This window comes from Crinia signifera, chromosome 6 (genome assembly GCF_055691185.1).
Source record: "Crinia signifera chromosome 6, ASM5569118v1, whole genome shotgun sequence".
Taxonomy (NCBI): domain Eukaryota; kingdom Metazoa; phylum Chordata; class Amphibia; order Anura; family Myobatrachidae; genus Crinia; species Crinia signifera.
Window position 1 is genome coordinate 28,298,575 of NC_139222.1, and position 6,000 is coordinate 28,304,574.

The window sequence follows — 6,000 nt, forward strand, 5'->3', positions numbered from 1 at the left end:
ATAGATATAAGTGATATCACAGTGACATTCCCAGTTCCCCTCACCTCCCCAGTCATGTCCCTGTATTATTGCTATAGATATAAGTGATGTCAAAGTGACATTCCCAGATCCCCTCACCTCCCCAGTCACTTCCCTGTATTATTACTATAGATGTAAGTGATGTCACAGTGATGCTCCCAGATCCACTCACCTCCCCAGTCACGTCCCTGTATTATTACTATAGATATAAGTGATATCACAGTGACACTCCCAGTTCCCCTCACCTCCCCAGTCATGTCCCTGTATTATTGCTATAGATATAAGTGATGTCAAAGTGACATTCCCAGATCCCCTCACCTCCCCAGTCACTTCCCTGTATTATTACTATAGATGTAAGTGATGTCACAGTGATGCTCCCAGATCCACTCACCTCCCCAGTCCCGTCCCTGTATTATTACTATAGATATAAGTGATGTCACAGTGACGCTCCCAGATCCCCTCACCTCCCCAGTCACGTCCCTGTATTTTTACTATAGATATAAGTGATATCACAGTGACACTCCCAGTTCCCCTCACCTCCCCAGTCATGTCCCTGTATTATTACTATAGATATACGTGATGTCACAGTGACACTCCCAGATCCCCTCACCTCCCCAGTCACGTCCCTGTATTATTACTATAGATATAGGTGATGTCACAGTGACACTCCCAGATCCCCTCACCTCCCCAGTCACGTCCCTGTATTATTACTATAGATATACGTGATGTCACAGTGACGCTCCCAGATCCCCTCACCTCCCCAGTCATGTCCCTGTATTATTACTATAGATGTAAGTGATGTCACAGTGACACTCCCAGATCCCCTCACCTCCCCAGTCACGTCCCTGTATTATTACTATAGATATACGTGATATCACAGTGACACTCCCAGATCCCCTCACCTCCCCAGTCATGTCCCTGTATTATTGCTATAGATATAAGTGATGTCAAAGTGACATTCCTAGATCCCCTCACCTCCCCAGTCACTTCCCTGTATTATTACTATAGATGTAAGTGATGTCACAGTGATGCTCCCAGATCCACTCACCTCCCCAGTCCCGTCCCTGTATTATTACTATAGATATAAGTGATGTCACAGTGACGCTCCCAGATCCCCTCACCTCCCCAGTCACGTCCCTGTATTATTACTATAGATATAAGTGATATCACAGTGACACTCCCAGTTCCCCTCACCTCCCCAGTCATGTCCCTGTATTATTGCTATAGATATAAGTGATGTCAAAGTGACATTCCCAGATCCCCTCACCTCCCCAGTCACTTCCCTGTATTATTACTATAGATGTAAGTGATGTCACAGTGATGCTCCCAGATCCACTCACCTCCCCAGTCCCGTCCCTGTATTATTACTATAGATATAAGTGATGTCACAGTGACGCTCCCAGATCCCCTCACCTCCCCAGTCACGTCCCTGTATTATTACTATAGATATAAGTGATAATCACAGTGACACTCCCAGTTCCCCTCACCTCCCCAGTCATGTCCCTGTATTATTGCTATAGATATAAGTGATGTCATAGTGACACTCCCACATCCCCTCACCTCCCCAGTCAAGTCCCTGTATTATTGCTATAGATATAAGTGATATCACAGTGACGCTCCCAGATCCCCTCACCTCCCCAGTCATGTCCCTGTATTATTGCTATAGATATAAGTGATGTCACAGTGACACTCCCAGATCCCCTCACCTCCCCAGTCACTTCCCTGTATTATTACTATGGATATAAGTGATGTCACAGTGACACTCCCAGATCCCCTCACCTCCCCAGTCACTTCCCTGTATTATTACTATAGATATAAGTAATGTCACAGTGACACTCCCAGTTCCCCTCACCTCCCCAGTCATGTCCCTGTATTATTGCTATAGATATAAGTGATGTCAAAGTGACATTCCTAGATCCCCTCACCTCCCCAGTCACTTCCCTGTATTATTACTATAGATGTAAGTGATGTCACAGTGATGCTCCCAGATCCACTCACCTCCCCAGTCCCGTCCCTGTATTATTACTATAGATATAAGTGATGTCACAGTGACGCTCCCAGATCCCCTCACCTCCCCAGTCACGTCCCTGTATTATTACTATAGATATAAGTGATATCACAGTGACACTCCCAGTTCCCCTCACCTCCCCAGTCATGTCCCTGTATTATTGCTATAGATATAAGTGATGTCATAGTGACACTCCCACATCCCCTCACCTCCCCAGTCAAGTCCCTGTATTATTGCTATAGATATAAGTGATATCACAGTGACGCTCCCAGATCCCCTCACCTCCCCAGTCATGTCCCTGTATTATTGCTATAGATATAAGTGATGTCACAGTGACACTCCCAGATCCCCTCACCTCCCCAGTCACTTCCCTGTATTATTACTATGGATATAAGTGATGTCACAGTGACACTCCCAGATCCCCTCACCTCCCCAGTCACTTCCCTGTATTATTACTATAGATATAAGTAATGTCACAGTGACACTCCCAGTTCCCCTCACCTCCCCAGTCATGTCCCTGTATTATTGCTATAGATATATGTGATGTCACAGTGACGCTCCCAGATCCCCTCACCTCCCTGTATTATTACTATATATATATATGTGACGTCACAGTGACGCTCCCAGATCCCCTCATCTCACCAGTCACGTCCCTGTATTATTACTGTAGATATAAGTGATGTCACAGTGACACTCCCAGATCCCCTCACCTCCCCAGTCACGTCCCTGTATTATTACTGTAGGTATAAGTGATGTCACAGTGACGCTCCCAGATCCCCTCACCTCCCGTCACGTCCCTGTATTATTGCTATAGATATAAGTGATGTCACAGTGACACTCCCAGATCCCCTCACCTCCCCAGTCATGTCCCTGTATTATTACTATAGATATAAGTGATGTCACAGTGACGCTCCCAGATCCCCTCCCCAGTCACGTCCCTGTATTATTACTATAGATACTAGGTGATTCATTGCGCCCTACGGGCGCTCTTCACACCGTCGTAAGGGGCTGCGCCCCCTTAATTTGTGAACATTTGCATATGAGAAAGATGGTTAGAATTGTATGTAAGATGCCTGTATTGCAACTTGAGTTATAGGTGAAATGTGTTAAATAGAGAGCATATGATGTGGAAGGAGGTGTGTATAGTTTTGTTTAATTAAAAAGCGTTTACAGAGTAAGATGTACATTGATAGTGTGGATGGTACAGTGACATTTGTGGGTGTGGGGGGGGGGCTGTGTGTGCGGGTGCCGGACGGGTTCCCGACAGTCGGGATCCCGACAGTCATTTACCCGACGTCGGGATCCCAACTGTCAAAATGCCGACAGCCGGGTGCCCGACGGACACCCGCTATTTTCCCTCGTGGGGGTCCACGACCCCCATAGAGGGAGAATAGAATAGGTGGCTCGCATAGCGAGCCACCGTGCCCGCAGCGTGGCGAGCGCAGCGTGGCGAGCGCAGCGTGGCAAGCGCAGCGAGCCCGCAAGGGGCTTTTTTGCGCTCGCCATGCTGTCTGACTACGGGCAGTCGGGATCCCGACGTCGGGATAATGACTGTCGGAGTCCCATACCACACCCGTGTGTGCATGTTGTTTAGGTGTGTGTGCGCAATAGTATAGTAGGGTGTTTCTGAGTCAGCTCCCCACTGGCGGAGGTCACGACACAGGAAAACAGGAGGCTGGGTAGTGATAGGGGTGTGTGGGCATAAGGGGGACTAAAGAGGAGGGTGGGAGATACTGTGCAGCTTCTGCCAGTGGGTGAGGGTCCAGTGTGGCAGCACAGGAGTACAGGATGGTGGCCCTTAGTCAGTGTCTCCTCCTACTGGGTGGGAGTTCGGGTGCATGAGAGCAGGAGGCTGGGCTATGAGGCATGATAGGGACATGTGGGCCAAACAGCGTCAGCGACTCCCCAGTGGTGGAAGTTACGGTTCAGGAGAGCAGGAAGCTGGGTAGTGATAGGGGTGTGTGAGTATACGGGGGACTAAAGAGGGGCTTAGGGGTGCCGTGAATTGCGGGAGGGGCGGGAGGGGCGCGGGGGGTGCCTTGAATCAAGGGAGGGAGAGGGCGCAGGTGTCGGCGAATCGCGGGAGAGGGCGGGGGTCCGCAAAGCGTGGGAGGGGGCGTGAATTGCGCGAGGGGGGGTTGCGAATCGCGGGAGGGGGGTGCACGGGGGGTGCGTGAATTGCGGGAGGGGGGGCACGGGGCGCGATGAATCACCTAGTTGGTTATATATTCTTGTAGAAGGATGGTAGGATGTTGCTGTCATTCAGAACGCATTTACATAAACTGTAATAGTAGCAGTAAAAGGTCTGACTTAAAACGGAATCGGTACATCTGTCAGAATGAACTTAGGTCTACAGTCATTAGGTCGACCCCATTAGGTCGACTGGCAGGAAGGTCGACCTGATTTAAGGTCAACATGGGCCAAGGTCGACATGACTTAAGGTCGAATTTGCATAAAGGTCGACATGGAAGCAAAGAAGAGGTAAGCAACTATCGACCAGTGAGCCTTACATCAGTAGTAGGGAAATTGATGGAAACAGTCTTAAAAGAAAGAGTTGTAGAATATCTCAAAACCAGCAATTTACAGGATCCAAAACAGCATGGGTTTACTGGGGGAAGATCATGTCAAACAAATCTTATTGACTTTTTTGACTGGGTGACTAAAGTAATAGATCAAGGTGGGGCTGTAGATGTAGCTTATCTAGACTTTAGTAAGGCTTTTGACACTGTCCCACATCGCAGACTGTTAAATAAACTTGAAAGCTTGGGATTGGATTCTAAGATAGTTGAATGGATAAGAGCATGGTTGCAGGACAGAAAACAGAGAGTTTTAGTAAACGGAGTACAGTCAAAGGAGGGAAAGGTTACAAGTGGAGTACCCCAGGGATCTGTACTTGGACCAGTGCTTTTTAATATCTTTATTGGTGATATTGCAAATGAAATTGAGGGTAAAATGTGCCTTTTTGCAGATGACACAAAGGTATGCAACAGGGTAGACACACCAGGAGGGGTAAAACAAATGATTGATGATCTAGGTAGATTAGAGGAATGGTCAAGAGCATGGCAACTACAGTTTAATGCCAAAAAATGCAAAATCATGCACTTGGGTTGCAAAAATCCAAAGACTAAATATAGTATAAATGGCACTATAATGGAAACTACTGAGGAAGAGAGGGATCTAGGTGTCACTATTTCAGGGGACTTAAAGGCAGGTAGGCAATGTAACAAAGCAATGAAGAAGGCAAGTCAGATGCTTGGTTGCATAGGGAGAGGTATCAGCAGTAGAAAGAAAGAAGTAATAATGCCACTGTATAGGTCATTGGTACGACCTCATCTAGAGTATTGTGTTCAGTTCTGGAGGCCATATCTCCAGAAGGATATAAATACATTAGAGACTGTACAAAGAAGGGCAACTAAAATGGTGCCTGGCCTACATCACAAAACGTACCAGGAAAGACTAAAAGATCTTAATATGTATACTTTAGAGCAGAGAAGGGAAAGGGGGGACATGATAGAAACTTTCAAATATATCAAGGGTTTTAACAAGGTACAGGTGGGAGACATTCTTCACAGGAAGAGGAGCAGCAGAACACGAGGACATGCACTGAAACTAGAGGGAGGAAGATTCAGGGGAAATTTGAGGAAGAATTACTTCACAGAAAGAGTAGTAGATAAGTGGAATAGCCTCCCATCAGAGGTGGTAGAGGCAAATACAGTAGTACAATTTAAACATGCTTGGGATAGGCATATTGATATCCTTACAAAAAAATAAGGATCAAATATGGTTTGAGGTAACATGTTTAAAAAAGGGGCAGACTAGATGGGCCAAGTGGTTCTTATCTGCCGTCAAATTCTATGTTTCTATGGGTTTTTTCACTGTTTTTTATCCGAATGTCGACACAGTTGACATGGACACAGTTGTCAATGAGAATCGCTCGCAATGCATTGGGCATGGTGGCTCTCTTCGCTCGCCCC